This window comes from Scyliorhinus canicula, chromosome 5 (genome assembly GCF_902713615.1).
Source record: "Scyliorhinus canicula chromosome 5, sScyCan1.1, whole genome shotgun sequence".
NCBI classification, from domain to species: Eukaryota; Metazoa; Chordata; class Chondrichthyes; order Carcharhiniformes; family Scyliorhinidae; genus Scyliorhinus; species Scyliorhinus canicula.
Genome location: NC_052150.1, coordinates 231853873 through 231867316, shown reverse-complemented (window position 1 = coordinate 231867316; position 13444 = coordinate 231853873).

The following is a 13444-nucleotide window of genomic DNA, read 5'->3' as shown; positions in this document are numbered from 1 at the left end:
GGTGGTTTATATATAGAATAACAGATACCCGGGAGTGAGTTACAGACTGGAATCTAATCGAGGGGTTCAGGGTGGTTTATATTAGAATAACAGATACCCGGAGTGAGTTACAGACTGGAATCTAATCGAGGGGTTCGGGTGGTTTATATATAGAATAACAGATACCCGGGAGTGAGTTACAGGCTGGAATCTAATCGAGGGGCTCGGGGTGGTTTATATTTAGAATAACAGATACCCGGGAGTGAGTTACAGACTGGAATCTAATTGAGGGGTTCGGGGTGGTTTATATATAGAATAACAGATACCCGGGAGTGAGTTACAGGCTGGAATCTAATCGAGGGGTTCGGGGTGGTTTATATATAGAATAACAGATACCCGGGATTGAGTTACAGACTGGAATCTAATCGAGGGGTTTGGGGTGGTTTATATATAGAATAACAGATAGCCGGGAGTGAGTTACAGGCTGGAATCTAATCGAGGGGTTTGGGGTGGTTTATATATAGAATAACAGATACCCATATGTGAGTTACAGACTGGAATCTAATCGAGGGGTTCAGGGTGGTTTATATATAGAATAACAGATACCCGGGAGTGAGTTACAGACTGGAATCTAATCGAGGGGTTCGGGGTGGTTTATATATAGAATAACAGATCCCTGGGAGTGAGTTACAGACTGGAATCTAATCGAGGGGTTTCGGGGTGGTTTATATATAGAATAACAGATACCCGGGAGTGAGTTACAGACTGGAATCTAATCGAGGGGTTCGGGGTGGTTTATATATAGAATAACAGATACCCGGGAGTGAGTTACAGACTGGAATCTAATCGAGGGGTTCGGGGTGGTTTATATATAGAATAACAGATACCCGGGAGTGAGTTACAGACTGGAATCTAATCGAGGGGTTCGGGTGGTTTATATATAGAATAACAGATACCCGGGAGTGAGTTACAGACTGGAATCTAATCGAGGGGTTCGGGTGGTTTATATATAGAATAACAGATACCCGGGAGTGAGTTACAGACTGGAATCTAATCGAGGGGTTCGGGATGGTTTATATATAGAATAACAGATACCCGGGAGTGAGTTACAGACTGGAATCTAATCGAGGGGTTCGGGTGGTTTATATATAGAATAACAGATACCGGGAGTGAGTTACAGACTGGAATCTAATCGAGGGGTTCGGGTGGTTTATATATAGAATAACAGATACCCGGGAGTGAGTTACAGACTGGAATCTAATCGAGGGGTTCGGGGTGGTTTATATATAGAATAACAGATACCCGGGAGTGAGTTACAGACTGGAATCTAATCGAGGGGTTCAGGGTGGTTTATATATAGAATAACAGATACCCGGGAGTGAGTTACAGACTGGAATCTAATCGAGGGGTTCGGGGTGGTTTATATATAGAATAACAGATACCCGGGAGTGAGTTACAGACTGGAATCTAATCGAGGGGTTCGGGGTGGTTTATATATAGAATAACAGATACCCGGGAGTGAGTTACAGACTGGAATCTAATCGAGGGGTTCGGGGTGGTTTATATATAGAATAACAGATACCCGGGAGTGAGTTACAGACTGGAATCTAATCGAGGGGTTCGGGGTGGTTTATATATAGAATAACAGATACCCGGGAGTGAGTTACAGACTGGAATCTAATCGAGGGGTTCGGGGTGGTTTATATATAGAATAACAGATACCTGGGAGTGAGTTACAGGCTGGAATCTAATCGAGGGGTTCAGGGTGGTTTATATATAGAATAACAGATACCCGGGAGTGAGTTACAGGCTGGAATCTAATCGAGGGGTTCGGGGTGGTTTATATTTGGAATAACAGATACCCGGGAGTCAGTTACAGACTGGAATCTAATCGAGGGGTTCGTGGTGGTTTATATATAGAATAACAGATACCCAGAGTGAGTTACAGGCTGGAATCTAATCGAGGGGTTCAGGGTGGTTTATATATAGAATAACAGATACCCGGGAGTGAGTTACAGACTGGAATCTAATCGAGGGGTTCAGGGTGGTTTATATATAGAATAACAGATACCCGGGAGTGAGTTACAGACTGGAATCTAATCGAGGGGTTTGGGGTGGTTTATATACAGAATAACAGATACCCGGGAGTGAGTTAGACTGGAATCTAATCGAGGGGTTTGGGGTGGTTTATATATAGAATAACAGATACGCGGGAGTGAGTTACAGGCTGGAATCTAATCAAGGCGTTCGGTGTGGTTTATATATAGAATAACAGATACCCGGGAGTGAGTTACAGACTGGAATCTAATCGAGGGGTTCGGGGTGGTTTATATATAGAATAACAGATACCCGGGAGTGAGTTACAGACTGGAATCTAATCGAGGGGTTCAGGGTGGTTTATATTTAGAATAACAGATACCCAGAGTGAGTTACAGACTGGAATCTAATCGAGGGGCTCGGGGTGGTTTATATATAGAATAACAGATACCCGGGAGTGAGTTACAGGCTGGAATCTAATCGAGGGGCTCGGGGTGGTTTATATTTAGAATAACAGATACCCGGGAGTGAGTTACAGACTGGAATCTAATTGAGGGGTTCGGGGTGGTTTATATATAGAATAACAGATACCCGGGAGTGAGTTACAGGCTGGAATCTAATCGAGGGGTTCGGGGTGGTTTATATATAGAATAACAGATACCCGGGATTGAGTTACAGACTGGAATCTAATCGAGGGGTTGGGGTGGTTATATATAGAATAACAGATAGCCGGGAGTGAGTTACAGACTGGAATCTAATCGAGGGGTTGGGGTGGTTTATATATAGAATAACAGATACCCAGGAGTGAGTTACAGACTGGAATCTAATCGAGGGGTTCAGGGTGGTTTATATATAGAATAACAGATACCCGGGAGTGAGTTACAGACTGGAATCTAATCGAGGGGTTCGGGGTGGTTTATATATAGAATAACAGATCCCTGGGAGTGAGTTACAGACTGGAATCTAATCGAGGGGTTTGGGGTGGTTTATATATAAAATAACAGATACCCGGGAGTGAGTTACAGACTGGAATCTAATCGAGGGGTTCGGGGTGGTTTATATATAGAATAACAGATATCCGGGAGTGAGTTACAGACTGGAATCTAATCGAGGGATTGGGGTGGTTTATATACAGAATAACAGATACCCGGGAGTGAGTTACAGACTGGAATCTAATCGAGGGGTTCGGGATGGTTTATATATAGAATAACAGATACCCGGGAGTGAGTTACAGACTGGAATCTAATCGAGGGGTTCGGGATGGTTTATATATAGAATAACAGATACGCGGGAGTGAGTTACAGGCTGGAATCTAATCAAGGCGTTCGGGATGGTTTATATATAGAATAACAGATACCCGGAAGTGAGTTACAGACTGGAATCTAATCGAGGGGTTCGGGATGGTTTATATATAGAATAACAGATACGCGGGAGTGAGTTACAGGCTGGAATCTAATCGAGGCGTTCGGTGTGGTTTATATATAGAATAACAGATACCCGGGAGTGAGTTACAGACTGGAATCTAATCGAGGGGTTCGGGGTGGTTTATATATAGAATAACAGATACCCGGGAGTGAGTTACAGACTGGAATCTAATCGAGGGGTTCGGGGTGGTTTATATATAGAATAACAGATACCCAGGAGTGAGTTACAGACTGGAATCTAATCGAGGGGTTCGGGGTGGTTTATATATAGAATAACAGATACCCGGGAGTGAGTTACAGGCTGGAATCTAATCGAGGGGCTCGGGGTGGTTTATATATAGAATAACAGATAACCGGGAGTGAGTTACAGACTGGAATCTAATTGAGGGGTTCGGGGTGGTTTATATATAGAATAACAGATACCCGGGAGTGAGTTACAGGCTGGAATCTAATCGAGGGGTTCGGGGTGGTTTATATATAGAATAACAGATACCGGGAGTGAGTTACAGGCTGGAATCTAATCGAGGGGTTCGGGGTGGTTTATATATAGAATAACAGATACCTGGGAGTGAGTTACAGGCTGGAATCTAATCGAGGGGTTCAGGGTGGTTTATATATAGAATAACAGATACCCGGGAGTGAGTTACAGGCTGGAATCTAATCGAGGGGTTCGGGGTGGTTTATATATGGAATAACAGATACCCGGGAGTCAGTTACAGACTGGAATCTAATCGAGGGGTTCGTGGTGGTTTATATATAGAATAACAGATACCCAGAGTGAGTTACAGGCTGGAATCTAATCGAGGGGTTCAGGGTGGTTTATATATAGAATAACAGATACCCGGGAGTGAGTTACAGACTGGAATCTAATCGAGGGGTTCAGGGTGGTTTATATATAGAATAACAGATACCCGGGAGTGAGTTACAGACTGGAATCTAATCGAGGGGTTTGGGGTGGTTTATATACAGAATAACAGATACCCGGGAGTGAGTTAGACTGGAATCTAATCGAGGGGTTTGGGGTGGTTTATATATAGAATAACAGATACGCGGGAGTGAGTTACAGGCTGGAATCTAATCAAGGCGTTCGGTGTGGTTTATATATAGAATAACAGATACCCGGGAGTGAGTTACAGGCTGGAATCTAATCGAGGGGTTCGGGGTGGTTTATATATAGAATAACAGATACCTGGGAGTGAGTTACAGGCTGGAATCTAATCGAGGGGTTCAGGGTGGTTTATATATAGAATAACAGATACCCGGGAGTGAGTTACAGGCTGGAATCTAATCGAGGGGTTCGGGGTGGTTTATATATGGAATAACAGATACCCGGGAGTCAGTTACAGACTGGAATCTAATCGAGGGGTTCGTGGTGGTTTATATATAGAATAACAGATACCTGGGAGTGAGTTACAGACTGGAATCTAATCGAGGGTTCAGGGTGGTTTATATATAGAATAACAGATACCCGGGAGTGAGTTACAGGACTGGAATCTAATCGAGGGGTTCGGGGTGGTTTATATTATAGGAATAACAGATACCCGGGAGTGCAGTTACAGACTGGAATCTAATCGAGGGGTTCGTGGTGGTTGATATATAGAATAACAGATACCCGGAGTGAGTTACAGGCTGGAATCTAATCGAGGGGTTCAGGGTGGTTTATATATAGAATAACAGATACCCGGGAGTGAGTTACAGACTGGAATCTAATCGAGGGGTTCAGGGTGGTTTATATATAGAATAACAGATACCCGGGAGTGAGTTACAGACTGGAATCTAATCGAGGGGTTTGGGGTGGTTTATATACAGAATAACAGATACCCGGGAGTGAGTTACAGACTGGAATCTAATCGAGGGGTTTGGGGTGGTTTATATACAGAATAACAGATACCCGGGAGTGAGTTACAGACTGGAATCTAATCGAGGGGTTCGGGATGGTTTATATATAGAATAACAGATACCCGGGATTGAGTTACAGACTGGAATCTAATCGAGGGGTTTGGGGTGGTTTATATATAGAATAACAGATAGCCGGGAGTGAGTTACAGGCTGGAATCTAATCGAGGGGTTCGGGGTGGTTTATATATAGAATAACAGATACCCATATGTGAGTTACAGACTGGAATCTAATCGAGGGGTTCAGGGTGGTTTATATATAGAATAACAGATACCCGGGAGTGAGTTACAGACTGGAATCTAATCGAGGGGTTCGGGTGGTTTATATATAGAATAACAGATACCCGGGAGTGAGTTACAGACTGGAATCTAATCGAGGGGTTCGGGGTGGTTTATATATAGAATAACAGATACCCGGGAGTGAGTTACAGACTGGAATCTAATCGAGGGGTTCGGGGTGGTTTATATATAGAATAACAGATACCCGGGAGTGAGTTACAGACTGGAATCTAATCGAGGGATTTGGGTGGTTATATATAGAATAACAGATACCCGGGAGTGAGTTACAGACTGGAATCTAATCGAGGGGTTCGGGATGGTTTATATATAGAATAACAGATACCCGGGAGTGAGTTACAGACTGGAATCTAATCGAGGGGTTCGGGATGGTTTATATATAGAATAACAGATACCCGGGAGTGAGTTACAGGCTGGAATCTAATCAAGGCGTTCGGGATGGTTTATATATAGAATAACAGATACCCGGAAGTGAGTTACAGACTGGAATCTAATCGAGGGGTTCGGGATGGTTTATATATAGAATAACAGATACCGGGAGTGAGTTACAGACTGGAATCTAATCGAGGGGTTCGGGTGGTTTATATATAGAATAACAGATACCCGGGAGTGAGTTACAGACTGGAATCTAATCGAGGGGTTCGGGGTGGTTTATATATAGAATAACAGATACCCGGGAGTGAGTTACAGACTGGAATCTAATCGAGGGGTTCGGGGTGGTTTATATATAGAATAACAGATACCCGGGAGTGAGTTACAGACTGGAATCTAATCGAGGGGTTCGGGGTGGTTTATATATAGAATAACAGATACCCGGGAGTGAGTTACAGACTGGAATCTAATCGAGGGGTTCGGGGTGGTTTATATATAGAATAACAGATACCCGGGAGTGAGTTACAGACTGGAATCTAATCGAGGGGTTCGGGGTGGTTTATATATAGAATAACAGATACCCGGGAGTGAGTTACAGACTGGAATCTAATCGAGGGGTTCGGGGTGGTTTATATATAGAATAACAGATACCCGGGAGTGAGTTACAGACTGGAATCTAATCGAGGGGTTCAGGGGTGGTTTATATATAGAATAACAGATACCCGGGAGTGAGTTACAGACTGGAATCTAATCGAGGGGTTCAGGGTGGTTTATATATAGAATAACAGATACCCGGGAGTGAGTTACAGACTGGAATCTAATCGAGGGGTTCGGGGTGGTTTATATATAGAATAACAGATACCCGGGAGTGAGTTACAGACTGGAATCTAATCGAGGGGTTCGGGGTGGTTTATATATAGAATAACAGATACCGGGAGTGAGTTACAGGCTGGAATCTAATCGAGGGGTTTAGGGTGGTTTATATATAGAATAACAGATACCCGGGAGTGAGTTACAGACTGGAATCTAATCGAGGGGTTCAGGGTGGTTTATATATAGAATAACAGATACCCGGGAGTGAGTTACAGACTGGAATCTAATCGAGGGGTTTGGGGTGGTTTATATATAGAATAACAGATACCCGGGAGTGAGTTACAGACTGGAATCTAATCGAGGGGTTCGGGGTGGTTTATATATAGAATAACAGATACCCGGGAGTGAGTTACAGACTGGAATCTAATCGAGGGGTTCGGGGTGGTTTATATATAGAATAACAGATACCCGGGAGTGAGTTACAGACTGGAATCTAATCGAGGGGTTCAGGGTGGTTTATATATAGAATAACAGATACCCGGGAGTGAGTTACAGACTGGAATCTAATCGAGGGGTTCAGGGTGGTTTATATATAGAATAACAGATACCCGGGAGTGAGTTACAGACTGGAATCTAATCAAGGGGTTTGGGGTGGTTTATATATAGAATAACAGATACCCGGGAGTGAGTTAGACTGGAATCTAATCGAGACACATTCGAGAATCAGAATCATAGGGTGGAATTCTCCGCACTCACAACGGGGCGGAGAATAGCGGGCGGCGTAAATTTTTACGGCCACGCTGGTCCGACGCCCTCCCGTTATTCTCCCCCCCCCCTCCCGGCCCGCCTCCCGGCCCGTCTCCCGACACGAATCGCTGCCCGCTGTTTTTTTACGGCGAGCAGCGATTCACCCCTGGCCGATGGGCCGATTTCCCAGCCCTTTACGGCCGTTTTTATGAACGTAAAACACACCTGGTCTGGCCGTTCGTAAAAACGGCCGTAAAGTCCCGATCTGGGGAACCATGGCACCGATTGGCACGGCAGTACCACGGCCGCGGGCAGCGGGTACTTACCCCGCGCACTCTTTCTCCCTCCGCCGCCCCGCTGTATCCATTCGCGGGGCGGCGGAGGGGCATACCGGCCCACGCATGCGAGGGTTTCACGCATATGCGTGATGACGTCATCCGCGCATACGCGGGTTGGAGTCGTCCAATCCGCGCATGCGCGGCTGACGTCATCTGACGCGTCAGCCGTCGCTAACTCTGGCTAGCGAGCTTAACGAAATTCGTTAAGCCCGCGATGCCGGAGTTCACGGCCGCGCGATGCTGGCCCCGACCGGGGAGCAGAATCGGTTCGCGGTCGGGGGGGGGGGGGGGGGGGGCGGAGGCTGGCATCAAACCCGCCCGTTTTTGACGTCAGCCTCGCGATTTTTCGCGGGTGCGGAGAATCACGCCCATAGAATTTACAGTACAGAAGGAGGCCATTCAGCCCATCGAGTCTGCACCAGCCCTTGGAAAGAGCACCCCACCCAAGCTCACACCTCCACCCTATCCCTGTGACCCAGTAACTCCACCTAACCTGTTTTGGACACTGAGGGCAATTTAGCCTGGCCAATCCACCTGACCTGCACAACTTTGGACTGTGGGAGGAAACCGGAGCACCCGGGGGAAACCCACGCAGACACAGGGAGAACGTGCAAACTCCACACAGACAGTGACCCGGGGCCGGAATTGAACCCAGGTCACTGGTGCTCTGAGGCAGCAGTGCTAACCACTGTGCCACTATGCCAGGGTGTTCCTGTTCCTGAATGGCAATCCCTGGACAGTGGTAAAGTGGCATCATGGCAGTATGTGGGTATCGGTTACGGAGGAGCAGTATTGATGAAGTGTATGGCCATTACTCACTGATACAGGTGATATAGTCCTTGTCCAATGCCAGTCCAACAGGACACTCACATGTATAACTCCCATTTCTATTGGTGCAGGCGTGGGAGCATCGACCGTTATTAATCTTACACTCATCAATATCTGAGAAGGAGAAAACAAAATGAAAGACAGAAACACAGAAAACAGAAGCAGGAGGAGGCCATTCGGCCCTTCAAGCCCGCTCCATCATTCATTCTGATCATGGCTGATTATCCAATTCAGTAACCTGTTCCCCCTTTCCCCCCATATCCTTTGATCCCCTTCACCCTCAGTGCTGTATCTAACTGCTTCTAGAAAACAGACAATGTTTTGGCCTCAACTCCTTCCTGTGGTAATGAATTCCACAGGCTCACCACTCTCTGGGTGAAGAAAGTTCCCCTTATCTCTGTCCGAAATGGTCTCCCCCGTGTCTCAGACTGTGACCCCTGGTTCTGGGCACCCCCACCATTAGGAACATCCTTCCTGCATCCACCAGAATTAGACTGACACTCACCAGGAGAAAGAGTTCACCTAGCCACCTCATTACCCAGAGACTGAACTGGACTAGCCATAGAAACACTGTGGCTACAAAGGCAGATCAAAGGCTAGGAAACCTGCAGAGACTCTTCTCAACTCCTGCCAGGCTCACCTCCTGACCTCTCACCTCAAAGCCTGTCCCTAATCGACAAGGTCATATTGTATTCCGATGACTGTAATAATAATAATAATAATGATAATAATAATCTTTATTGTCTCAAGTAGGCTGACATTAACACTGCAATGAAGTTACTGTGAAAAGCCCCTAGTCACCACATTCCGGCACCTGTTCAGGTACACAGAGGGAGAATTCAGAATGTTCCCTGCAAGCTTCCTTTCGTACTGTACTTTCCCCTTCTTAATCCCTTCGTCCTTCTTTGTTGAATTAACATCGAAAACCAAACAAAAGGTACTTTTGCAACAAGTAACAAATGGAATTGCGATATGTCTCACAACTGATTTTGCTGCACTTCTGGTGGGTGTGCAGCATTACAAGAATAAGTTCAAAATTACTTTCAGGTCTCCAGCAGGATCCCTTCACCCCACCACACCAGGTCCAACCCTCCAGGGTCGTCCATAAATCATTCCACTAAACCGGAGTTTTCCAAATCCAACTTTCACCAGCAAGACCCACATTGGAGACTCCTTGTTCTGTAATGTCCAAAAGCAAGTTACTCTGACAAAGTGGGATAATTGTCACCTCATTTCAGTGGGTTTCTGTTTTGAGTTTTTCTCCATGATTACCAGATCACATGGGCCTGTCTCCAAGTTGAAATGAATGAAATGAAAATCACTTATTGTCACGAGTAGGCTTCAATGAAGTTACTGTGAAAAGTTGATGTGTTTATTATGAGCTCACCATTGCCTTTTTCAGAACGTTCTGTTTAATATTAGATTTGAATGAGACATTTTAAGACAAAACCATCCTGTGTTTGTAACAAGTGTAATGGAATACTCTCCACTAGCCTGGGAGAGTTCAGCTCCCACAACACTCAAGGGGTTCAACACTAGCAAAGCAGCCTGCTTGATTGGCAATCTATCCAGGAACGTTGGGGATCCAGTGATTAGGTGGTAATATCATTGGACTAGTATTCCAGGGGCAGCATGGTAGCACAGTGGTTAGCACTGTGGCTTCACAGCGCCAGGGTCCCAGGTTCGATTCCCGGCTTGGGTCACTGTCTGCGCAGAGTCTGCACGTTCTCCCCGTGTCTGTGTGGGTTTCCTCCTGGTGCTCCGGTTTCCTCCCACTAGTCCTGAAAGACGTGCTGTTAGGTGAATTGGACATTCTGAATTCTCCCTCCGTGTACCCGAACAGGCGCCGGAATGTGGCGACCACAATCTGTAACCCCATGACCCGGCATATCCCCCACTCTACCATTCCCACCCAGCCAGGGGATCAACCCTGGTTCAATGAAGAGTGCAGGAGAGCATGCGGGAGGAAGATAAAGTATACTGAAAAATGAGGTGGCAACCTGGTGAAGCTACAACACAGGATTACTTGTGAGCCAAACAGGATAAGCAGCAAGTAATAGACAGAGCCAAGCGATTCCACAACCCACCCACCAGATCTAAGCTCTGTAGTCCTGTCACATCCAGCCGTGAATGGTGTTGGCCAATTAAACAACTCACTGGAGGAGGAGACTCCACAAATATCCCCATCCTCAATGATGGAGGAGCCCAGCACATTGTGCAAAAGACAAGGCTGAGGCATTTGCAACAATCTTCAGCCAGAAGTGCCAAGCGGATGATCCAACCCCGTCTCCTCCGGAGGTTTCTATTATTTGATTTATTTATTCACAGGATGGGGGCATCGCTGGCTAGACCAGCATTTATTGCCCATCCCTAATTGTCCCTTGAGAAGATGGTGGTGAGCTGCCTTCCTGAACTCTGCAGTCCATAAAGGTACACCCACTGTGCTGTTAGGGAGGGAGTTCCAGGATGGGGTGTAGGCCCTCCCTCTGTGCTGTTAGGGAGGGAGTTCCAGGATGTTGCCCCAGTGACAGTGAAGGAACGGCCGATATATTTCCCAGTCAGGGCGGTGAGTGACTTGGAGGGGAACCTCCAGGTGGTGGGGTTCCCAGGTATCTGCTGCTCTTGTCCTTCTAGATGGTAGTGGCCGTGGGTTTGGAAGGTGCTGCCTGAGGAGCCTTGGTGAGTTCCTGCAGAGCATCTTGTAGATGGGACACACGGCTGCCACTGTGTGTCAGTGGTGGAGGGTTTGAATGTTTGTGGAAGGGGGGCAATAAAGCGGGGCTGCTTTGTCCTGGATGGTGTCGAGCTTCTTGAGTGTTGTTGGAGCTGCACTCATCCAGGCAAGTGGAGAGTATTCCATCACACTCCTGACTTGTGCCTTGTAGATGGTGGACAGGCTTTGGGGAATATCACAGATGGCAGTGTTGACCCAATGTGATTCACTCCACGGGATACCAAGAAACAGCTGAGGATACTTAATTCTGCTAAGGCTCTGGGCCCTGACAATATCCCGGCAATAGTACTGAAGATTTGTGCTCCAGAACATGCTGCACCCCTAGCCAAGCTGTTCCAGTACAGCTACAACACTGGCATCTACCCAGCAATGTGGGAAATTGCCCAGGTGTGTCCTGTACACAAGAAACAGGATACATCCAACCCAGCCAATGAAAACTCAAAGAAGTCAATATCGAGGCTTGGGGCTGACAAGTGGCAAGTTACATTCACACCACACAAGTGGAATGCATGACCATCTCCTACAAGAGAGGATCTAACCATCACCCCTTGACATTCAATGGCATTACCATCGCTGAATCCCCACAATCAACATCCTGGGGGTTACCATTGATCAGAAACTCAATTGGAGCAGCCACTAATTCGGGCAGTGAATTCCAGACACACACCACCCTCTCGGTGAAAAGGGCTTTCCTCATTTTCATAAAGTGCAAGGGGAGTTGAACCTCACCAGGTCCTCTCTCTGTCTCTCTCTGTCTCTCTCTCTCTCTCTCTCTCTGTCTGTCTTGCTCTCTCGCTCCCTGTCTCTCTCGCTCTCGCTCTCTCGCTCCCTGTCTCTCTCTCGCTCTCGCTCTCTGTCTCTCTCTCTTGCTCTCTCGCTCTCTGTCTCGCTCTCTCTCTCTCTCGCTCTGTCTGTCTCTCTCTGTCTCGCTCTCTCTCTCTGTTTCGCTCTCTCTCTCTCTCTCTCTCTGTCTCGCTCTCTCTCTCCCTGTCTCTCTCTCTCTCTCTCTTGCTCTCTTGCTCTCTCGCTCTCTCTCTTGCTCTCTCGCTCTCTGTATCGCTCTCTCTCTCCCTGTTTCTCTCTCTCTCTTGCTCTCTGTCTCACTCTCTCTCTCTCTCTCTGTCTGTCTCTCTCTTTGTCTCTCTCTCTCTCTCTCTGTCTCTCTCACTTTCTCCCTGTCTCTCTCTCGCTGTCTCTCTGTCTCTCTCACTTTCTCCCTGTCTCTCTCTTGCTGTCTCTCTCTGTGTCTCTCTCACTTTCTCTCTGTCTCTCTCTCTCGCTCTCTTGTCAGTCAGTCCCTATCTGGCCGACCTTTTACACAACATGGCTATCAGCCCGGTTTAGCACGGGGAGTTCACGCCCCTCAAGCCACATTAGGAAAACAATCAAACCCTCCCCGTGCAGTTTATTACATCCCTCCACCCTGGGGGGGAGGCAGGGTTTGTAAGGAGCATCCAGGAAGCCTTCTTGATGCAATATGTAGATCGTCCAACTAGGGAAGGAGCAGTACTGGACCTGGTATTGGGGAATGAGCCTGCACAGGTGGTTGAGGTTTCAGTAGGGGAATATTTTGGGAACAGTGACCACAATTCCGTAAGTTTTAGGGTACTTATGGACAGGGATGAGGGTAACCCTCGCGTTAAGGGGCAGCACGGTAGCATGGTGGTTAGCATAAATGCTTCACAGCTCCAGGGTCCCAGGTTCGATTCCCGGCTGGGTCACTGTCTGTGTGGAGTCTGCACGTCCTCCCCGTGTGTGCGTGGGTTTCCTCCGGGTGCTCCGGTTTCCTCCCACAGTCCAAAGATGTGCGGGTTAGGTGGATTGGCCATGCTAAATTGCCCGTAGTGTCCTAAAAAGTAAGGTTAGGGGGGGGGGGGGGGGTTGTTGGGTTATGGGTATAGGGTGGATACATGGGTTTGAGCAGGGTGATCATTGCTCGGCACAACATCAAGGGCCGAAGGGCCTGTTCTGTGCTGTAC